Source organism: Aquarana catesbeiana, linkage group LG05 (genome assembly GCF_042186555.1).
Source record: "Aquarana catesbeiana isolate 2022-GZ linkage group LG05, ASM4218655v1, whole genome shotgun sequence".
Classification (NCBI taxonomy): Eukaryota; Metazoa; Chordata; class Amphibia; order Anura; family Ranidae; genus Aquarana; species Aquarana catesbeiana.
In genome coordinates this window covers 225,157,753-225,182,900 of record NC_133328.1, presented here as the reverse complement: position 1 = coordinate 225,182,900, position 25,148 = coordinate 225,157,753, and the positions used below count along the sequence as shown (strand labels likewise).

Here is a 25,148-nt window from a genome sequence, read left to right as displayed (position 1 = left end):
TGAAATTAATACAATATATTAGCAAACATTAAATACATAGAATGTGATGTTAAAGGATACAACTTACCTCAATATAGTCCTTCTTCAGGACTTGAATTATGGCAGAACAGGTCTCTGGAATAATGATTCCCAGAGCCTGGGGGAGATCCCAGTCGTGAACTTCAGGTCCTGGAGACTTCTCCCCGTCGCCAAGAACCGCGAGGTGGCGACGAGCCTTTGCTTGGAAGAGATGGCTTATGACAGGGAGAAAGATACCAAGGCCCTCCCTGTACCCTGACCTTGCTGCCTGTATCCTGTCCGTGAACCTGTTTCTGTCCTGATCTGATCCGATCCCTATCCCTAGTCCATCCTGTACTTGTCCCTCCTGATTCCCTTGGATCCCTGCCCTGCAGCCTATCCATCCATCCTCTCCCTGTCCTGCTGGATTCCCGTCCTTACCCATCTGCTGACCTCCCTGTGTATGACCTTGGCCTGGCTTTGTTTACGATTCCGAGTTTAACAGATTAAGGTGGTATATCGATGGAGTAGCATGGTTACATTATAGCACATATCTTCCCTGGAACAGCCGTAAGGATTGCATACAGCAGAAGAACGGCAGTATAACTGGAGTCAACATTATCCACCCTGAGACACCCACTCTGTCGCTCGGTACCCCTGTAGGGGTGATTATTTATGGTGAGTGGGGTATCATTGGGGGGCGAGCACTTCAAGTCACCATTTGAATTAAACGCACAGAAGTCACTGTGGTGAGCCCTCATGGGTGAAATAATCAGCATTCACATTTGAACTCTGTTTTTCCATCTGGTTAAAAACATTCTTTTTTGCACGGACTATATATAGAAAACTTTTTAGAAGTTAAATATCATCTGGTATAAACAAGAGAAACTGGAATTAATCATTTATGCATGTTATCTTTATACTTTTTTTTTACTGTATCTAATGCACAGAGAGCGTTTTGATTTGAATTTTAGTGTGTCACACATAAGGACATTTCACGGCTTATAAGCGCCATACTGTCCTAATATTTTTGAACATTGGGTTAAATCACAACCCAACTTAATTTTTTGTATACACATATGGAAGAGGTAACACGGTTATCACACTGACACTACTACGCACACCGAATTTCTCACTATATAATGTTTTTCTCTGGCGCCATTTTGTCCCAAAATTTTTGAACTCTGGGGTCAATTTATCAATTAACTGCACCGATCACCATATTATTATTTTTTCATTCATTTATCATATATTTTACCTCGGCAGACACATTTATCCCACTGGAGGGACTTATTTTATTTTTTAAATCACTGGTGTTTTTGAGTATTTTCGGTCATCTCCGAATATATGGTTTTCTTTTGGTTAAGACCGTATTATGATAGCTATTGGTGGAGTTTTTATATATTGTAGCCATCTATATTTAGTTTGCATTTTATGACGTTATTTAATAAATTAGAGGGCAGCGCCGTTTTCATTCTCATATCACTTATCTATTTATGCAATTAGACCCCTAGGGGTACTAATTAGGGATAGGCAGCAGCTCTCACACTGTCATAAGCGCGGATTCATCTATCTATACTGGTACAGGCAGGGAGGAGAGGGAGAGGAGGACACAGACGCGATACAGACTCAGAAGCTCTACAGATAGCAGGGCTGGGGCTGATGGAAACAGGTAAATGGACCACAATGTTAGGGCAATGTTATGTGGTCTGTTTGCAGAGGGGAGGGCATAGCCAGGCAGGATCAGCCAGAACTTTTAGGGTATACAGGGGGCCAAATGACACAGCAAGAGTGCTATGCTGTATAACATGCTTTAAGGGAACAGGATCAGCTTCTTTTTTTTGGGGGGGTTTAACAAACGCTTTGTGTACTTTATCTTTATTGCCTTTATTACAGGCATTGCCTCTGATTCGTCAAGCAGCAACAGTGCTCAAAGTGGAGTTGTAGACAAAACATAAAAAATAACATACTGGATACAATGTAGTCTGTCATTATTATTACCAGAGAATGTGTTTTTCTGAGTCCCCCCATAACATAGATTTTTTTACCTGTTGATCTTGTTACCAACGCTGTTTGCAAATAGTGTTACATAGACTTAAAGTGATTGTACAGTCTTGTTTTTACCCCATAAAAATAACAAACATGTTATACTTACCTGCTCTGTGCAGTGGTTTTGCCCAGGGCTGCCCAGATTCTTCTCTTCTTGGGTCCCTCTTTGGCGTTCCTGGCCCCTCCCTCCTGTTGAGTGCCCCCCAAGCAAGCAGCTTGCTATGGGGGCAAGTGAGCCGATCTGCAGCTCCATGTATCCATTCAGATATGGAGCCGTAGTTCGGCCCTGCCCCCTCTCTCTCCTTATTGGCTAACTGAATTTAAATGACAACAGTGGGAGCCAATGTCACCGCTGCTGTGTCTCAGCCAATCAGGAAGGAGAGTCCTGGACAGCCGAGGCATTCGTGGACATCGCTGGATTGAAAGGGGGCTCAGATAAGTATTAGGGGGGCTGGGGGCCGCTGCTGTACACAGAAGGCTTTTTATCGTAATGCATAGAATGCATTAAGATAAAAAACCTTCTGCCTTTACACCCACTTTAAAAAGCAACACACAAATTAAAACCTAACTCTAGATAGCATGTTCACGCTGTTACAACTAAATTTTTTTTTATTATTATTGAAAAAGGTTCAAGCCATATAAACAAAATTTCACTGTGGTAACCACCCCCAACAGTGTTATACCCCTGTAACTGAAATTTTGCTAAACAGCTTGGACTGCAGGCAAAAATGGAGAAAAATATTACTATTAAATAAAAGAAAAATAACTTATATACTGAATTATCATTATATGTATTAATGGTTTTCAGCCCACAATCAGTAAACAAATGTTTTGTCTGCATGATTCCCTAAGCTAAGGGTGTATTTTATCTATGTCATCCCTTTGACAGCTGCATGCTGTCAAAGATGTATGGCTGCTAGCTGTTAAACCCCACTGCCACTGATATTTTTGGTCTCCACTAAAGATCAGGAGCCACTTAGAATGGTTTTTGGTCATGTAATCAGTATGTCAGTAACAAAATGACATATAATAGCAATCATGATAGAAAAAAGAAAACCCTACCATGAAAAAACGAATGGGATTGTTCAGGTACCACACCTCAAAATAGTTTAAACATTAGTAAGCTCTTATTATTAATACAATTAAAAAACCTGTCATACAAACATTAAAATTCCCTACATATCGGGCATGTAAAGGCACAACTTTACAGCATACAAATGCAAATGTTACATGGTACAGCTATCAAGGAGAAGTATAATGCATACTGTTATCGCCAATTGTATTAAATATATGGAGTATTGATTGCTTATAGCTTGTTCTACGAGTTACACGGGACAACCGCCCATTTTTTCTCACGAAGAAAGCAGTAAATACATCTCTGTTGTGAATGCTGACCAATAAACTTGAAAATATAAAAAAGAAGAAGAAACAGCTTGCACCAGGTGACACCAATATAAAAGGAGAAAATCCCAGTATATTGAGATTTCCCACCACACAGAAAAGAATTGTCCTTCAAATGTCCAGTTATGAAAATTATTGTAATTAAAAAAGTGGTAGTTGTTATAGGCAAAAAAAACAATTAACATTGTCCGTGGATAAGTAATGCTATATCTTTGACCAATAAAAAAGTAAATAATATAACCTTACTGTAGATTTACATATAAAACATACTGTGAGGAATTAGCTCAGTGGTGGGTTGTGCCTGACTTGATAAGTCACAGCATGGTGAAAAAGGCACAGCAAAACAGCGGGATCTTGGTGAAACACAAGTGTGGTTTATTTTCAAAGTCTGTGTTCACAAAGTGCAGGTATCAAAACAGCAAAACAAAAACAGAAAATAAACCCTTGCCAATGTGGGGCGACCAACTATAAACACAGGAACCTAACTGCTTGTCCTGGAACAGCCTACTGCTGCCCACACACTTGACTTTCACACAAAATAAATGAAAAGTATAACGTATAATGAAATCATTTCACCATACAAACAAATGGCTGCTCCCCAGTCTGTCCTGCACAGAAACCTCGTTCCAGGGTGGAGCATCCTCCCTAAGCAGCCTGGGAGTTTTAGGCCTGATTCACACTTGTGCAGGTTGCAGTTTGCATATTGCAGGTGCATTTTGCGTTTTTAAATACACGTTTTTTGATCCATTGAATTCTATGGAACCAAAAACCAGAGAAAAAAACCCTGGCCCTTTCCATAAAATGCACAGATGTTAACTGCATCCATAGAAAACCATTTTAAATGGACTGTAGTGTGGATCTGCAAAACTGAAAATGCATAGATGTGAACCAGGCCTCATAGAGCCCTATAGAGCTATTTGAGCTGAGCTTGTTAACCCCTCAGTGAGCCAGGCACACTACCCGGTACAAAAAGGAAAAGAGTTTGTATGCAGCATGAATCTGGGACACGTATATCTCCCACCCTGGACACAACCCATAGTTTTTCCTGGCTTCCTGTCATAATATAGAAGTTGATTGTTTTATATGCAGAACTGCACTAGATTTTGCGCTCTCCAGTTTTAGTAAATTAACCTCATGATGTGACAAGTGCTCACTTCCAAAAAATGGCCCAAAAATTCTTACAATGTGTAATACACTCGTCACAGTGATCACCTCCACTAGCAATTACTCGGACTGATGAACCCCCACCTTCACAGTTGGACCCATATATTATAAGGAGGTCATAAGCACATGAAATAATATCCAGATATATGGGGAAGATCCACGATCCCTTCAGCGCTCATCCCCTCCAGGTATATATGATCTTAAATACAAAGACAGGACTCCATAGTGCATTCTATAGCGATTACGTTACTAAACAAATAAAACCAGAAACCTCAGCCAGACACTTCCGGTCCCAGGAGCTGCCTCCTGTTTTGATCTGCCTGCAGCCTGGGGTCCAGCCTACACAGTCAAAGCAAGCTCCAAACAGTGTGGTGACATCAGGGCCACTCCCACTGATGTGTTGCATCCTGATTGGACTACTTCAGAGGTGAGCCACTTGTTTCATCTCTGGGTATTACCTGCAGTCAGTCACTTCACTGGGTATATGTGAGAGTTTACAGCCACTTTAAAGAATTTAAAATATATTCTAAAAGCCTATTACTGTTGATGGGCTTGTAGAAAACTTGGTTCCAGAGTCTAACATCAAGACAAAGACAAAGCCTAAAGTGTATCTAAACTAAGGATGAACCTGTGTTGGCTTTGAATGGTTTCAGGTCCAAATCTGGAAGTCAGCTGTTATCACTGTGAAAATGGTGGGGATTGTTCTCTAGCTCATAGAATTAAAACAGAGCTGATAACAATTTTCTAAAATTTCAGTGCAATATTGTCAGCTCACTGCTGGAAGTTAGGAGCTCATTGGATTTCTAGCAGGAATCAAGCTTTTTTTTATTTATCAAACAGATGTAAGTAAACTTTCAATTATATTCTGCAGACTAACATAATTTAATTGTGTACCCACAGGGTTTACATGAATTAAGGCCTTTACATTAAGGCCGGCCATACACGGAGCAAATTTCTTTCCTGGCGGAGGGTGGGGGAAGCAGTCTCAGCTGGGAGAAGGCAGTGATTATTGCTAGCAGCTATAGGAGCCACTAGCAATAATTGCAGGTAAAAACCTGGTATGCTGGTTGTACCCAGGTTGATTGATCGATCAACTTGGTAAATTCAACCTGCCCATACAGGGTTTGAATTTGAGCCAGTTCCTGCTCAACTGGTCGAGATTCGAACCGTGCATGGCCCGCCTAAGATTGCAAGCTGGTGAAAAGTACTTTGCTTTACTTACGAAAAAGACTGCATATAAATAACAAGTATATTTTAAGCATTCTTAGATTAATAACTGCATGATATATTATGACATGAAAAAGATGCACCACAATTAATTTGTTCCAGCAATGATGTTAACATAATTAAAAAAGGTACCAGATATTGAAAAATGTTCAGTAAAGGAACTTTGATATTTTTGCTCATCTATATTCCGTGATATCATTGAGAGGGACATTTACCTCTATAAATTGTAAAGCTATCTGATCACCTGCATAATATATTTTTCCCTTCAATTAAAACATAATTTTCCCCTGGTCATTATGCATCTATTAAGTATAAGTACACAACGTTTTCAAAGAACTGGCATATGAGTTTAATAGGCTAGGGGTGTAACTGTTCTCAAATAATGAGAAAACAATAACAGCATGAACAAGGCAGAGCAGATTATGCAAAGAACAAATATTTATTTATTTATTACAGGTGCTTACAGTGCCTTGAAAAAGGAATAAATACCCCAAAATTTTCCACATTTTGTCATGTTACAACCAAAAACGTAAATGTATTTTATTGGGATTTTATGTTATAGACCAACACAGAGTTGCACATAATTGTGAAGTTTAAGGAAAATGATAAATTGTTTTCAGATTTTTTTTTACAAATAAATATCTGAAAAGTGTGGCGGGCATTTGTATTCAGCCCTCCTTTATTCTGATACCCCTAACTAAAATCTAGTGGAACCAATTGCCTTCAGAAGTCACCTAATTAGTAAATAGAGTCCACCTGCGTGTGATTTCACTACAAATACAGCTGTTCTGTGAAGCCCTCAGAGGTTTGTTAGAGAACCTTAGTGAATAAACAGCATCATGAAGGAACACACTAGACAGGTCAGGGATAAAGTTGTGGAGAAGTTTAAAGCAGGGTTAGGTTATAAAAAAATATCCCAAGCTTTGAACATCTCATGGAGCACTGTTCAATCCATCATCCGAAAATGAAGAGTATAGCACAACTGCAAACCTACCAAGACATGGCGTCCACCTAAACTGACAGGCCGGGCAGGGAGAGCATTAATCACAGAAGCAGCCAAAAGGCCCATGGCAACTATGGAGGAGCTGCAGAGATCCACAGCTCAGGTGGGAGAATCTGTCCACAGGACAACTATTAGCCGTGCACTCCACAAACCTGGCTATTATGGAAGAGTGGCAAGAAGAAAATCATTGTTGAAAGAAACCCATAAGAAGACCTGTTTGCAGTTTGCAAGAAGCCAAATGGGGGACACAGCAAACATGTGGAAGAAGGTGTTCTGGTCAGATGAGACCAAAACGGAACTTTTTGTCCTAAAAGCAAAATGCTATGTGTGGCGGAAAACTAACACTGTACATCACACTGAACACACCATCCCCACCATGAAACATGGTGGTGGCAGCATTATGTTGTGGGGTGCTTTTCTTCAGCAGGGACAGGGAAGCTATTCAGAGTTGCTGGGAAGATGGATGGAAGCAAATACAGGGCAATTTTAGAAGAAAACCTGTCTGTAAAAGATTTGAGACTGGGGCAGAGATTAACCTTCCAGCCGGACAACGACCCTAATGGAATGATTTATTTATTTATTTAATATATTTTATTAATTTTTAACAAGGAATAGAGTACATACGTAATTGAGATAAATGTACATCACATGTATTGTTGATAATAAACATGACATCAGAAGAGAAGAGGAGACCGAAGAAAGGAGGGAAAGCGAAAGATGGAGAGGCGAGAAGGATTCAGGAGGGATTTAAAGGGAGAGAAGGAAAGCCGAGTAGGGACGCCCCCCCTCAGTAGCTTCTTGTAGTTGGGTGCGTGTCATTTTCATTTGTTCTAGGTTATTTGCCCATGTATCAAAGAGATTTTTGACTTCCTGCCAGGACTTCAGGTTATCTGAGGAGTGCTGCTCATTGAGTCTTACTTGAGCAGTTCGCACTCGGTCGCTGGCCTCTAGGTATTGTTTTTGTGTGTTTTTCCTATAAGCCAATACGAAGGAAATGATCCTTCCATGCAAGAAAGATTTGCCAGCCTCCCAGAAGAGATTGGGATTATCTTCATGTGGGCTATTGTTTTGGGCATATTCTGACCAGGCGTCCTGTAGCATTCTTTTAAAACTGTTGTTTTGGTTTAAGTGTGCTGGGAAGCGCCATTGTCTAAAATCTGGGCGGTATGGAGGTTGTCAAGTAAGACCGGGATAGGGGAATGATCAGATATGACCATGTCGTGGATACTTCATTCTCTGATATTTGGAAGGAGGGAGGGGGTATATAAAAAGTAATCGAGTCTGGCAAAGGAGTTATAGGCTTGAGAGAAGAAGGTAAACTCTTTCTCCAGAGGATGATGTATCCTCCATGTATCTAACAATTGAAGGGCGTTCACCATGTGGTAAAAATTAGTGAAGCAGTCTCGTGTGTCCTCACTATTGTTAATAACTGTATTGAAGTAACCACCTATGAGGTGGGGGATATGGGGGTCGTTCACCAGTTTTGATGTTAGGTCATTAAAATAGGATTTGTCCGGGGAATTAGGTGCATAAATATTGGTAATCGTCACTTCTCTTGGTGAATTGAAACTAACCTACCATTCTCGTCTTTGTCAGTGGACACCAAATCATATGTCAAGTTTTTGTGGAGAAGTACTATTACACCTGCCTTACGACCCTTGGATGCCGAACCTACCACCTTTCCTACACATAGCTTCTGCATTCGGAAGAAGTCGCTTTCCACCAGGTGTGTCTCCTGGAGCAGAGCTATGTCTCAGTTATATTCTTTTTAGGTGCCTAAGAACCTTCATTCTTTTCGCTGGGGATCGCAGCCCCTTAACATTCTAGAATTTTATTCTCAGATTATTCATGGATCAAGTAAGAGGAGATATTATGTGGATTTGCATTTGGATACCACCTGTTTTAGATCACCGAGGGTTAATTTTGGGAGGTCTGGCTTGAGTTTACGGTTTTGTGGCTGGAGGAACAATTCCTTCCTAAGAGAGGTAGAAACATAGAGAAGGAAGAAAGTGTGGAGAAAAAGGATTAACAATGAGAACCAAAAAACTGCAGGACTTCACTTTTTTCCACATGCAACTTCACCACCAGTTGAACTGCTAGCCTGCAGGCCAGATAAGAGTGAGCTTGGGCGCTGCTCCTCCTATAGAGTGACAGCTTAGCGAGTGGCTGCCCGCATTGCCATAGCTTATGGTTTCCATTAAGGGACGTGTCTAGTGGTGGAGGTGCATATAAACTATCTAGTAAAAAGAACATTGTGAAGTTAGGGAACAAAAATAGTAAAATGAGAACAAATCACACAATGATGGGACAACCCATGTAACAAACACTTATTGTAACCCAACTGTCAATTAAAGTCGGATAGATCTAGGATCTGACATTTTATCTGACCTAAGGACTGAGGGTCCCTGATATCCAAGAACACAGGAGGGATATTTACTCGCATTTTAGTAAATGTGAGGCACCCGCAAGGCGGCGAGTTCAGCAGAAGTCAGATGAATTACTTGGGAAAATAGTCTTTAGACATTTGGGGGGTCTTTCCTGGGGTTCCTTTGCTCTCTAGGCCCGTGTTTCACTTCGTCTGAGTAGGTTTCAGATGGGGTTTGTCTGGGTAAAAGGGAGCGAAGGAACTAGTTTGGCTTCTCCGGTGTTTGAAAGGTTAGCTATTCCCCATCGGGAGTTTGTAGGCGAAGAATTGCAGAGTAGGATAAAGTGAATCGAATGCCACTTTTGTAGAGCTCTATGCACACGGTCTGGAAAACCTTACGATTGCGGGAGACCTCTACCGAATAGTCCGCAAAGATGAGTAGCTTGTGACCATCTACCACTACGGAGTGGGCTTTCCGAAAGCTCTGTAATATGTCTGTGCAGTCAGCATAGCTGAGATATTTGGCAATGATCGGTCTTGGATGCTTGCGATCATTTGTTGGAGCCCCGACTCAGGTGAGCCCTTTCAACTGTACAGCGGCGATTTAGACCTAGAGCCTCTGTAAGGGTGAAGGTGCAGATGTCTAGAAGTGAGCCATGCTTGTGGGTTTCAGGGAGGCCGATTATCCTTAGCTTATTCCTCCTGGAACGATTTTCTAAGTCCTCCATTCGATCGTGTAAATGTTGCTGGGCCTGGGTGTACTTTTCCATAGCTGCACTCATATTATATTGGTCATCTTCTAGGGAAGAGATACGCTGTTCAGCCTCTGTTAATCTTTGCGATTGTTCCCCCAGCTCTTTTCATAATTGTGTTATGCCTGCAGCCACAACTCTATCAACCATGGCTGTAATGGTGGGGGATAGCAGAGCATCACTGCAGTCTATATCCTCAGCTATTACTCAGCTTCACTCCTTGTTGACCACAGCAGTCACCGACATTCAGGCCAGAGTGGGAGCCCTGGAGGTACGCCCAGCTGCTCCCCTACCAGACCCGGTCACCATCACCATCCCTAAGCCTTTACTTACAGGTACGCCTGCACGACTGTCTTCCCTGAGCACCTCGTTCCAGCTGGCATCAGGAAGGACATTTTGAATTGCAAGGATTTTAACCTAGCATCCATCCTAATATCAGTTCACGACATGGCTGACAACAAGTCATATTCCTGGGGGGACGTCTCCGTCGTCCTGAAGGCTAAAGACCCTAGGCTTAACTGCAAGCCTACTGTCATGGAGTTTGTGCTAGCCTTTGGGATGGTCAGAGACGTTCTTTGCATGGCCAACACCAACAGGAGAGAAGAACTGGACCTGTATCTGCATGCAGTAGTGGATTTGGATCACAAGTACGGGGGGGTTTCATTCTATGACTACCACTGGTCATTCTCGGCTAAGGCAGCAGCTAGACTCTCTCAGTTCCAGATTACTATCAACTGGAGCACCACTGAGACAGAACTATTCTGCCATCACTTTGCCGGCCTACGCTCCCCACTCTGAGCTAACTGCCAGTCTTCCACCCATACTGCAAACTGGTGCTCTGAGGCAGGTGGTAGACGCCTCCCCAGCTATCCCTCCACCTTTAGTGCCGCTCAAAACTTGCCAGCATTCACACAGCCATCCCAGGTGGACAAGTTAGGATGACCAATCCGGGCAGTGGGGGGCGCATCCATCTGCAATAATTTCATTTTCAGGACTTGCAGCTATACTGTAAGCTTTTTGGCACCGGGGACCGGCTGTGTGGAAGAAAATTGTGCCGAGGACCGAGGGGGGTCACAATTTTTCGGGGGCAATGGCTTGATATGGTGTCAGGGTGATTGAAGCACATTATTTCTATTATTACACTGTAGTAATCAATGAAATAGTTCAACTCACCATAATGTAGAATCAGTGGGAGCCCTGAGTGTGTCACTTGCCACTGTCGCCTGCTACCAGATGCAGAATGTCACTTGCCACATCACCTGCTACGCTTACTGCCACAAGATGTGGATTGCCACCTGCCACGTTGCCTGTCACCAGATGCGGAGTGAGTGGAGCGCCCCTTGTGGTATGTCAGGCAGACAGATGAGGGGGTGAACTACAAGTCCCAGCACACCTCACCTGTACTCCCACACACAGCTCACCTGTCACTGATGACGTCACATTTCTGTGGGATTGCCCCTCTGGATGTTGCAGGGTGTCTCCCTCCTCATGCTGCAGCCAGTCTCACCTGGCAGAGGGAGGGTCTGGGACTCCTTCGGCTGTCACTCTCTGGCTCCATCCTTCTGCCACTCCTGATTAACTGTCCAGGGGTGGGGGGTAAGCAATCTGCGCTGCTGAACAAGGAATCTAAGTTTTCACACAACAAGGAGCCGCAGGAGAGCGGTGATGCGGGGCAGGCAGTATTAGATGATGTCATCTCTCTGCTCCCCTCCGCACCTCCGACACTGAGACAGAGCACTGGCTTTGAGGGCGGAAGATCGGTGATGCGGGGGCGGAGAGAGATGATATCATCTCTGCTTGCCCGCCCGCTTGCTTCTTCCATCCACCCAGTGCTCTCATACCGACAGCCCAGCATGTCTTTGGCCGGCCGCCCGCACCCACCACCGGCCCGGCTGCAGAAGGGCCACGGCCCAGTGGTGGGCCGGGGGTTGACGACCCCTGCCATAAAGTACATCCCAAAGTCTTGTGCGGCTTCAAGCAGCTAAATTCCTCATGACTAGGCCATGTGCATGTTGGGTGGCTCGGGTTCTACCTATCCTCACACCCGACTCCCTCCCTGGCCGCCTTCCTTGTGCAGGGGTTCACCTTAGGATTCCACACTGGCCTCATCACGCTTCCCCACACGACCCACGAATGCAAGAACCTATTCTCAGCCACCACCGACGAGTCAGCCATCGGCAATTTGTTGCAAATGGAACTTGACCGGAGGTACATGATCGGCCCCCTTTCCAAGTCATCTTTCACTGTCTGGAGAGTTAGCTCTATTGGACTTGTCAAGGGAAAGTTTTCCAATAAACTTTATGTAGTGTATGATTTGTCCGCGCCTCATTGTACTCACATCCCAAGTTTGAACTCCCTAATACCCTCAGAGGAGTTTTCCCTTAAGTACTCGTCAGTCAACCTAGCTATTCAAGCTATCATTTGAATAGGAGCAGGCGCTTGGCTGTCCAAAGCGGACATCTCAGATGCTTTCAAGTTACTGCCCATCGAGCCATACCTCTGGTGGTGGCATGGAATCAAGTGGAAAGGCCTGTACTATTTCACCACCAAGTTGACATTTGGCTCTAAAAGCAGCCCGTGGCTGTTCGATACATTTGCCCAGTCCCTTTCCTGGATCCTGTCGCATCACGCACATTGTCAGAAAGTGGTTCACTATCTCGATGACTTCCTGCTCATGGAAAAACCCGGTGAGCCCCCAGTAGATTTAGACAGCTTGAGAGAGGTATTTAATAATCTTAATGTGCCCATAGCAGAAAAGAAAGTGGAAGGCCCTGCACAGTCCATCACCTTCTTGGGTGTCACGCTCGACACACGCTTCATGCAAGCCAGCCTGCCTCCCGACAAGTTTACCTGCATGGTAAAGTCGCTCAGGTCAGTCGCTCACACCTTTACCCTTACTCGAGGGTGCACCAAGAGACAGCTACAATCTTTGCTTGGCAAAGATTGTCATCCCTCAGGGACGGGTCGTTCATCTCGCGCCTCTTAGTTTTCCTCTCACAGGCGCAAGATCCTGACCAAATTCTTAAACTAGACGCTGCAGCAATAGCGGATTTGTCAATGTGGGATGAATTTCTCACGAACTGGAATGGCATAGATGCCGCAGCCTCTACAGGCTTTGTGGCAATTTTTGTCCATCATTGGTTTGCAGGGCCATGGCCACCAGAAATCCTCCTGATTCCCGGGTTCAGTCAGTCCTCCTCATTATTCAAACTCTATCCCACTGTGGCAGCAGCTCAAGTCTGGGCAAACACCTGGGCAGGGCAAACAGTAACGTTTGCCACAGACAATCAGGCCATAGCTAATATCTTAAATAAAGTCAGGTCCAAATCGATAGCCATCATGTCCTTCCTGTGCAGGCTGGTGCAACTATCCCTGCAGCACCAATCTAATGTGCACTGCATCTATATCCCGGGCAAGTACAATACCTCAGCTGACACACTATCCCGCTATAACTTTGCTTTCATTCTTCTAGCAGGAACCTGGAGCCGACCTGGCCACATCTCTTATCCCACCTTGGTCACAGCTAATGTTGGATTAAAGCAACACCTACACGATGAGACCCGCCCTATTAATCAGTCATTATCTCGCAACACCCTGAAGGCCGACTGTACTGCCTGGAAGTCCTACGACAGGTTCCTAGCCTCAAACCCTGGGGTAGTATCAGTAGATCTCAAGCACATCTTGGCTTTCATATCATATTGCCACACACCAGCTGGCATTGTCAAACAATACCATCAGACTCTACTTAGCTGGCATCCAGCATGTCATTTCATTTCATCTCCCATGCAGTCAAAATCATCCTACGCGATATCCACAGGCAACAACCCCAAACAAGTAACAAGCGCCTACCCGTCACTAGCACCATTTTCAGAGACATGTCTACCATCCTGTCAGGTTCCCCTTTCAGGTTACTACCCAGCCTGATCATTCAAGCAGCCATCTACCTGGCCTTCTATGGCTTCTTACGTCTGAGTGAGTTCACTGTCACCGGCACCGGCTGCCAGGTTATGCTTAGTTATGAACGACAGTCAGTGATCACTGACTCTGTGCATTCAGAAAAGGAAGGAGCCGGTAAATGACAGATTTACTGGTTCCTTCCTCAGCTCTCCATCCTGACAGATCCAGGACAGGGGGGACCCGGAGGAGCATGGAGAACAGAGGGGGAACTGGAGGAGCACAGAGGATGGAGGGGGACCCGGAGAAGCACGGAGGATAGAGGGGGACCCGGAGCAGGACGGAGGGAGACCTACAGGAGTACAGAGGACATGGAGGGGACCCAGAGGAGCATGGAGGACATGGAGGGGGACCCAGAGGAGCATGGAGGACATGGAGGGGGACCCGGAGAAGCACGGAGGACATGGAGGGGGACCAGGAGGAGCATGGAGGACATGGAGGGGAATCTGGAGCAGCACAGTGGACATGGAGGGGGACCCGGAGGAGCACGGAGGAGCACAGAGAGGGGGACTGAAGGAGGACTGGAGGAGCACAGAGAGGGGGACCAGAGGAGCATGGAGAAGTACACAGGGGACAGTCAGGGATGATTGGTGAGCTGAGACGGTCAGAGACTGCAGACATACAACAAGAGACGGTCAGAGACTGCAGACATGGTACAGAAGATGGTCAGAGACTGCAGACATGAAACAAGAGATGGTCAGAGACTGCAGACATGATACAAGAGATGGTCAGAGGCTGCAGACATGATACAAGAGATGGTCAGAGACTGCAGACATGTTACAAGAGATGGTCAGAGACTGCAGACATGTTACAAGAGATGGTCAGAGACTGCAGACATGTTACAAGAGATGGTCAGAGACTGCAGACATAGTACAGGAGATGGTCAGAGACTAGAGATATAATATAGGAGACGGTCAGAGACTGCAGACATACTACAGGAGACGGTCAGAGACTGCAGACATAGTACAGAAGATGGTCAGAGACTGCAGACATACTACAGGAGATAGTCAGAGACTGCAGATATGATACAAGAGATGGTCAGAGACTACAGACATGAAACAAGAGATGGTCAGAGACTGCAAACATGATACAAGAGATGGTCAGAGACTGCAGACATGATACAAGAGATGGTCAGAGACTGCAGACATGATACAAGAGATGGTCAAAGACTGCAGACATACTTCAGGAGACGGTCAGAGACTGCAGACATACTTCAGGAGACGGTCAGAGACTGCAGACATACTTCAGGAGACGGTCAGAGACTGCAGACATACTACAGGAGATGGTCAGAGACTGCAGACATACTACAGGAGATGGTCAGAGACCGCAGACATGGTACAGAAGATGGTCAGAGACTGCAGATACTACAGGAGATAGTCAGAGACTGCAGATATGATACAAGAGATGGTCAGAGACTACAGACATGAAACAAGAGATGGTCAGAGACTGCAGACATGATACAAGAGATGGTCAGAGGCTGCAGACATGATACAAGAGATGGTCAGAGACTGCAGACATGTTACAAGAGATGGTCAGAGACTGCAGACATGTTACAAGAGATGGTCAGAGACTGCAGACATGTTACAAGAGATGGTCAGAGACTGCAGACATAGTACAGGAGATGGTCAGAGACTGGAGATATAATATAGGAGACGGTCAGAGACTGCAGACATACTACAGGAGACGGTCAGAGACTGCAGGCATACAACAAGAGACGGTCAGAGACTGCAGACATACTACAGGAGACGGTCAGAGACTGCAGACATAGTACAGAAGATGGTCAGAGACTGCAGACATACTACAGGAGATAGTCAGAGAATGCAGACATGATACAAGAGATGGTCAGAGACTACAGACATGAAACAAGAGATGGTCAGAGACTGCAGACATGATACAAGAGATGGTCAGAGACTGCAGACATGATACAAGAGATGGTCAGAGACTGCAGACATGATACTAGAGATGGTCAAAGACTGCAGACATGTTACAAGAGATGGTCAGAGACTGCAGTTCCTATGGATGTTAGTAAATAATGGCCGACAGAGAATGCGGACATATTACAGGAGATGGTCAGAGACTGAAGATATAATACAGGAGATGGTCAGAGACTGCAGACATAGTACAGGAGATGGTCAGAGACTGGAGATATAATATAGAGACGGTCAGAGACTGCAGACATACTACAGGAGATGGTCAGAGACTGCAGACATAGTTCAGGAGACGGTCAGAGACTGCAGACATACTACAGGAGACGGTCAGAGACTGCAGACATACTACAGGAGACGGTCAGAGACTGCAGACATGCTACAGGAGACGGTCAGAGACTGCAGACATAGTACAGAAGATGGTCAGAGACTGCAGACATACTACAGGAAATAGTCAGAGACTGCAGATATGATACAAGAGATGGTCAGAGACTACAGACATGAAACAAGAGATGGTCAGAGACTGCAGACATGATACAAGAGATGGTCAGAGGCTGCAGACATGATACAAGAGATGGTCAGAGACTGCAGACATGTTACAAGAGATGGTCAGAGACTGCAGACATGTTACAAGAAATGGTCAGAGACTGCAGTTCCTATGGACATTAGTAAATAATGGCCGATCGGCCCTCTCACCTGACCCAGCGATACAGCAACAACGGTTCCTCTGATCAGGAGTCAGCTCACTCTGAATTGCCCGTGGTGACTCCACTGGGTAGAGCCCAGATCTATATTCTGGCAATGACTCCATTCCTTTCTCCACCAGGGATGGCGCCAGGCTGTGTGGCTTTCCCTCATGTGGCGCAGGGCAGCGGGGTTCTCTCTCTGATGGTGTTCCAGTGGGGCTGCCAGTCCTTGGGACTACATGTCTCACAATCCTCATCTTTGCTCCTTTTTTTTTCTTCCCTGGCCAATATGAAGGTGGGGGAAGAAACATAGTGCGCCACTCACTAGTACAGCAGCGCGCACGAGGAGGAGAGGGAGAGGGGAAACAAGAGCCCGCGGCTGCAGTGGCGTCACTAGGGTTGGTGTCACCTGGTGTGGTAAAACATGGTATCACCCCCTCCACCAACTATAGTCGCCCCTCAGTACAGACCCCCCTCCACTAAGTATAGACCTCCCTCCATCAGTACAGACCCCCCACTAAGTACAAACACCTCCCTCAGTATAGACCCCCCCAGGACAAAACACCCTCCTTTATCAGAATAGACTCCCTCAGGACAAACCACCCCCCCTCCTTTAGTACAGACCCCCCTCAGGACAAACCTCCTCCATTAGTACAGAACCACCCCCCTCCATTAGTACAGAACAACCCAGAACAAACCACCCCCCTCCATTAGTACAGACCCCCCAGGACAAACCACCTACCCCCTTCCATAAGTACAGACCCCCGCGACAAATCACCTGCCCCCTTCCATTAGTACATACCCCCTCCAGACAAACCACCCCCCCACATTAGTACAGACCCCCCAGGACAAAACCCCCCTCCCTTAGTACAGACCCCCAGGACAAACCACCCCCTCCATTAATACAGACACCCCTGGAAAAACCACCCCCCTCCATTAGTACAGACCCCCCAGGACAAACCACCCCCTCCATTAGTACAGACCCCCCAGGACAAACCACCCCCCTCCATTAGTACAGACCCCCCAGAACAAACCACCCCCCTCCATTAGTTTAGACCCCCCCAGGACAAATCACCCCCCTCCATTAGTTCAGACCCCCCCAGGACAAATCACCCCCTCTACATTAGTATATACCCCCCAGGACAAACCACCCCCCTACATTAGTATAGACCCCAGGACAAACCACCCCCCCACATTAGTACAGACTCCCAGGACAAATCACCCTCCCCCTACATTAGTATAGACCCCCCAGGACAAACCACCCCCCTACATTAGTACAGATCCCCAGGACAAATTACCCCCCTACATTAGTATAGACCCCCCAGGACAAACCACCCCCCTACATTAGTACAGACCCCCTAGGACAAATCACCCCCCCTATATTAGTTTAGACCCCCAGGACAAATCACCCCCCTACATTAGTACAGACCCCCCAGGACAAATCACCTCCCCCTACATTAGTTTAGACCCCCCAGGACAAACCACCCCCCACATTAGTACAGACCCCCAGGACAATCACCCCCCTTACATTTAGTATAGACCCCCAGAACAAACCACCCCCCACATTAGTACAGACCCCCAGGACAAATCACCCCCCTACATTAGCATAGACCCCCCAGGACAAATCACCCCCCCACATTAGTATAGACCCCCAGGACAAACCACCCCGTCTACATTAGTACAGACCCCCCAGGACAAATCACCTCCCTGGTATGCAAGTATAGGCGCAATAAACTGGAGACAGCAATAAAAACAAAAACAAAAACCCCCCCGCCTCCAAAATGATATATGAATAGTCGGAGGAAAAAAGTATCTCTAGAAAACAACAACACCACATATGAAACTGTAAAAGTATATAGAAACTTTAAAACTGGGGAATGTGGTGAATGGGTGTATGGGAAGGAACCACATTAATGATATATATGTATGTATTTGCAGCCAATATAGTCTTTTTCGGCAGGTACATTGATGACTTGATTATTATTTGGGATGACGATCTTGAGCTCATCACTTCCTTTGTCAGACACTGTAATGATAATCCCTATGGGCTCTCATTTACATCAGTTACAGATTGTGCCACCATAGCTTTCTTGGATTTGGAGTTGGGACATGATGGTCCAGTTATTACCTCTAAGAATTACACAAAACCTACAGCGGGCAACTCGTATTTGCATTATAAGAGTTGTCATTTTCCGAAATGGATCACCAACATCCCAAAAGGGCAGTTCTGCCGCCTTCGACAGAATTGCACGAAAGTCTCTGATTACACTGAACTTAGTGCTAATTTAAAAAGAAAATTTCTGGATAAACAATATCCTGAATCTCTGGTCAAAGAAGCTTACGAACATTACCTTCATGGTAAACCTCCCAAAAATAGTCAACCTGTAAAGGACTGCCCTAGTAGGTTTGTAACCACTTTTCATTACAAATATAAGCACATAGAAAAAATCCTGCTCAAACATTGGGATATTTTACAACAGGATCCCCATCTCTCAGCTGTACTCCCTTCTCATCCGAAAGTCACGTACCGCAGGGCCCCCAATCTAAAGAGTAAAATCGCCCAGAGTAAGCTCAAATCCATCGTAACTTCTCCTATTGCACCCATATTAATACCTTTGGTGGGTATGTACCAGTGCCGTAAGGCCTTGTGTAAAACTTGCCATTTTGTCCATCACGGACAAAAGTCCTTTACCACCAAAGGCAAATCCTACATGTTAAAGGACTTCTTTAACTGCTCATGGGACTTCGTTGTCTATGGCCTTGGTTGCCCTTGTGGGCTGATCTATGTAGGTCGTACCATCAGGGCTCTTAGACAGAGGTTCGGTGAGCACAGAAGGCTTATTGAGGGCGGTACTGATCCGCACAGTGTCCCGAGACACTTTACGGTGGCCCATCAGAGCTCTACGGTAGGTCTCAAGGTGTGGGTGATTGAACAGATCCCCAAGTCCCCGAAACCTTCTGGATATACACTTTAGATGCCTTGTCGCCAGGAGGAATTAATGAAAGTATTGAGATTTCCACTATTTTGTAAAAATGTCTTTTATTCCAGATTGATCGTTTTTTCATGTTTTAGATGTAATAATTCTGTATTTTAAGTGAAGGGTTAGTGTGTGGGTGTGGCGCTGTCCTAATTCATAGAAATACTTGGTAAATCGTGTGTAGCCAAATCCCATATGTAAAGTCGCATATAAAGTATAGACCAAAATTGCAAATAGAAAATTAAACGAAAATAAAACCAAACATAAAAGTGACCCCCTTTGGAGTGTGTAGGTGTAACGTTGTCCTAGTGGAGAAAAAAGTGGAGAAAATGGAAAAAAATGGAAACGATGGAAGAAATCGCATAAAGGACTGCTGCCTCCACAGATGTAATTTCCACCAAGGTGGAAAAAACAGAAGGTAAGTGAAGGGTTAGTGTGTGGGTGTGGCGCTGTCCTAATTCATAGAAATTACCTGGTAAATCGTGTGTAGCCAAATTATTTGCAATTTTGGTCTATACTCTGTATGCGACTTTACATATGGGATCTGGCTACACACGATTTACCAAGTATTTCTATGAATTAGGACAGCGCCACACCCACGCACTAACCCTTCACTTACAATTCTGTATTTTCTTTTAATGATTGCTGGTATGTCTTTAGACCATCTTAATATATTTCCTTCTCCTTTCAATTCTCCCCCCCCCTCCCTTCCCTGCCCCCCCTTCCCCCCCCCCCTTATTCCTTTTCTCTTTTTGCTATTGTTTTCAAACATTAGTGGTTTTTAACTATTACTCCCCCCCCCCTTTTTCTAATCTATATATTTTTATCTATATATGATTTATATGTCTACCTACAAGTCCCTTATTGGGTTATGTCACTGTAATTTTGCTTACGCATGTGTATGTGTGCGCGCGTGTGCGCGCACGCATGCACACATGTTCATATGGCTCCTATTATATTAATAAATTTTCCCGTACGATCATGTTTGTATGAGGCCTGTTTTGCGTGTGGTAGAGACACATGCTATACCTCTTTTGTTCCCATTAGAATGACATATTATTATATATCTCTAGGTATCCTTTTTACCCCTTTTTATTTTTTTATTTCCAATTTAATTTATCCTACACCAGTTTCTTTGACCTTTTTCATGCCTACTTCCATTTCGCTTGTGTTTCTGATTATTGCTCGCCTCATACCCCATTGCTGACACTTCTGATCATTATTTGTTGTGGCCATTCCCCCTAGTTCCGTTTGCCACCTCCACCCCTCCTTTTCCTTCTCATTCAGACCTATCACTGTACCTTTCATCCTGGCCCCTCCCTTCACATCCTACTCTTACAGCATCCAATCCCATCCATCCTTAGCCTGATGAAGGGGCACGGCTGTCACGTCACCGCAGCCCGTACGCCCTGCAACGTGTTGCTCGACCAGTGACGTTATTTCTCCTCGCCGGTTACCTACCTGCGCTCCAAGCCTCGTTTTGGGTCCTGTCACCGCTGTGGCCGGCTTTACATCATAGCGGTGTCTGTCTCCACACACAGGCAGAGCCTCCAGCCAGCGATTAGGAGTCCTAGACTGATCTGATGTACTTCCCATGATGGATGTTGTTTTTATGATGGATTGCTCACATTCACATGCCCTTTGATGACTTCCTAAATGTGAGTGTGACTGCTACTAATCTTTTATGAATAAATTGTTTTAAGTCTACACCCAGAGGCGCCTCTCTCTTTTTGTTTACAAATCACCTCCCCACATTAGTTTAGACCCCCCAGGACAAACCACCCCCCCTACATTAGTACAGACCCCCAAGGGCAAATCACCCCCCCTACATTAGTTTAGACCCCCCCGGACAAATCACCCCCCCACATTAGTACAGACCCCCCCAGGACAAATCATCCCCCCTACATTAGTACAGACCCCCCGGACAAATCACCCCCCTACATTAGTACAGACCTCCCAGAAAATCACCCCCCCACATTAGTATAGATGCCCCAGGACAAACCAGCCCCCCACATTAGTACAGACCCCCAAGGACAAATCACCCCCCCACATTAGTTTAGACCCCCCAGGACAAATCACCCCCCTACATTAGTATAGACCCCCAAGGACAAACCACCCCCCCACATTAGTACAGACCCCCAGGACAAATCACCTCCCCCCTACATTAGTTTAGACCCCCCAGGACAAATCACCCCCCCTACATTAGTACAGACCCTCCAGGACAAATCACCCCCCTACTGGAGAACAGAGCGTGTCAGGTTGGGCAGCAGGCAGGACTCGGAGTTACACACTGGAGGAGAAGTGGAACATGTCAGGCTCAGGCTTGGGCTTGGACTGCCCCCCGTGACGTCACTGCGCGGCCGCGGCTGGTCTCTCTCTGCACACAGAGACAGCCGCTCCGGTCTCCAGCTGTTTCGCTCTCCTCCTCTGACAGGAGGAGGGAGGGGGTTGGGCACAGCGGCGGCGGTGGCGGTGACCGGCGGAGAGAGCCGCCTACGGACAAGGAGAGGAGGAGGGAGGGGAGCACTCTGGCGCTTCAGTGCCCCCACCTCTGTGGCGCCTGGGTGCACTGCACCCTGTGCACCCCGTCCAGGAACGGCCCTGACTATTGCATAACATAACTGAACCAAAACTTTGCAGCAAACTTGCAGAATGTTTGCAAAGAAAGTTGATCTGGAGTCATGCAATGTGGACTTGCTACAATTGTGCAACAAACTTGTGAAGCCTGGCAAGTCTAGCAATAGATTAGCAAGTCATTCAAACTTGCAGCACAATTGCTTGCTATCTGGGAGGGTGTATCATTTGCAAAACAATAGCTAGAAATATTGTAATGAGGCTAGAGAGTACAGCTTTAGATAACAGCAGTCATCAGCTGCCAACTGGAGCTGCAAGAAAAGCTACACAATAACCACCCCCCAAGTCTGGCAGTCTGAGCCCTACTTTGTCCAGTCTGCTTGTGCTGCAACCCCTCCCATATAATCTAGCAGAGATGTCTTGGTCTGGTTTGACCCACAGTGGAAGATTTCCAGCCACTATTTTTTTGTTTGTTTTTACTTTTTTATTAAAATTTGTTTTTCACATATATTTATATTTCCAAGGAGGCCTAACTACAGGGAAAAACTCACAACCATAGGCTGGCTGCCCTTCACCAACATTGGGGGGAAATGCTATGCAGCAGCAAATAGAGGGGTGAAATCCTATGGCCTGGATGTGCCTTAATAACACTAAAAAGTATAATGTAAAAAAACAATGACCAGCAGCAGGACCGTTTTAATGGGGGGGGGGGGGGCATTGCCTCAAATGCACTACAGCCAAAGAATTCAGGCAGATGTTTTTACTACAAGAATAAGACTGCAGATGGCACAGTGATGTAAACTCAGGTAGCAGCATTACAGTATTAAATAACAACTTTAGGTCCAAAATTATTAATGACAAAGTACACCGGCTGGGGTTTTAATGCAAACATTAAGAGACTGCAGGTGACACAGCAGTTTAAAATTGTCCAGCAGCAGGAAAATTTTAAATGGCAAGGCTAGGGACAGTTCACTAGAGACAAAGAGCAAAGGCTGGGGCTTTGCTACAAGAATTAGGATATTGCATAGGATACAACAGTATAAAGTGGTCAGCAGCAGGACAGTTTTATTCAGGGATAATGGCTAACTGTTGTATGCCCAACCTTTATTTTATCTATGGGGATGGGGGTGTAGTAAATGTGAGTGATATAATTTGAGGTGGTTTAAGTGCACACTGTTCTTGTACTTATTTTTGTTCTGTCAGACAACACAAAAAAAAGGAAAATACTCCAGTAGGTAAGGTTTTTGAGCTAGATATCAGTCACTTGTTACAAACAGATATTAGACCTTAATTTTCCTTTATTTGGGGTGTACTGGTATGTGCACAGCCTTAGTGCACATAAGAAAATGTTTTTTGGTCAGGCAACGCACTGACACCTTTGCAGCCATTGTGCTATATGCTGGGTGTTCAGTGTGCCTCTGTACCTTTAAGAAGGGGTGGCTCCCCTTCAGTCCACCTGCTCTCACTTATCCATCAGAATGCATGTGCCTCCACTGTGGGGACACTTATAAGTTAGTGTTAGGGTCGGTTCACACATGGGCAACACGACTTTAGCGCGACTTTGTACCGCGACTTCAACGCGGCTTCAGCGCGACTTTAGCGCGACTTCAGCGCGACTTCGGCAAATTACGAGGCGACTTGAAGTCGCCTCCATGACAGGCGACTTCGCCTGTGGCCAATCACCTCTCTGGGAGGGAGGGGGGGAGGGAGGGGTTTTCTCTGCAAAGTCGCTTGACTTTACAGAGAGATCCGACTTGCAGGCGACTTACATTGAGTTGAATGGGTACAAGTCGCCTACAAGTCGGATAGAAGTAGTACAGGAGTCTTTTCTGAAGTCGGAGCGACTTCAGTAGTGTCAATTAAGACGCTCCCATTGCCTACCATGTTAACCTAAATGCAAAGCGACTTGGGGCGACTTGGGGCGACTTGAGGGCGTACAAGTCGGATCCCAAGTCGCCCCAGTGTGAACCGACCCTTAGGTACCACAGATACCAGGGTGCCTTGACGAGGCTCTGTGGCTTACGGATGCATTTGCAAACGTGTGCAGACTAAACCCCTGCTTTTAATGCATAATGTTAGACAGGTTATTTGGTTGTCTGCGAGCTGGTTGTAAGTTAAGCTTGTTTTTTCCCTTGGATTTATCCTTAACCTTGTTTGTACCTGTTGTTAGCCTTCTAACGTTTTTTACTGCCATAGCCAGTGATAGATGGGAGCAAGTGGCGTCTTTTTTGTATCACATAAGAAAATGTACCTTGGCACTGCAATTCAAAGAACCAAAACATAATTTAAGTAAACCCCACCATTAAAATCTGATATAAATTTTACCATGATAACATTAGATGCAGCTTGTTTTTAATGTGGACATGAACAAACTGGGAAAAAAAAAATCACTCGCTGGCCACAACTATTATGTGATTTGTGAAAAAAAAACACATGTAGACAGTTATCACTGTAGTACAAATGCACAGACAGGCTGTAATGAAGCTGTAAAATATTATTGCAACCAGTAACAATTAGTCATAATATGATGTCCAGCAGGATAAGCCGCTATCTCATGCGCCTGTGGGGGAGTGCAGCACGGCAATCGTTACTGTATTGTGTCAGTCTGACACATCGCATCTCCGATCTCGGTAAAGAGCCTCTGATGTAGGCTCTTTACCATCTGATCAGCTGTGTCCAATCACAGCTGATCACAGTGCAAACAGGAAGAGCCGTTTATCAGACTGACAGGTGCAAGGAGAGCCGATCGGCTGCTCTCCTGATGGGGGGGTCTGCCCTGATTGGTTATCAGGGCAGGCCAACTGAGGATGTCCACCCTGCCCACTAGGGATGCCCACCCATGACCACCAGGTATGCCCACCTATGACCACAAGGGATGCCAAACAGTGCCCATTAAAGATGCCAATCACTGCCTCCTCATCAGTGCCACCCATCAGTGCTGCATATCAGTGCCACCTATCAGTTCCCATCAGTGCCACCTATCAGTGCCCATCAGTGCTGCATATCAGTGCCTCATCATCAGTGCCACCTCATTAGTGCCACCTAATCTTTGACCATCAGTGCTGCCTTATCA

The 25,148-nt window shown here is 45.5% G+C and overlaps 1 long non-coding RNA gene across 1 annotated transcript in view; it reads right to left on the bottom strand.

Moving 5' to 3' along the window:
- Nucleotides 1-25,148, bottom strand: part of LOC141145857 (uncharacterized) — a 42,144-nt gene that overhangs the window by 2,396 nt on the left and 14,600 nt on the right. The window lies entirely within an intron of this gene.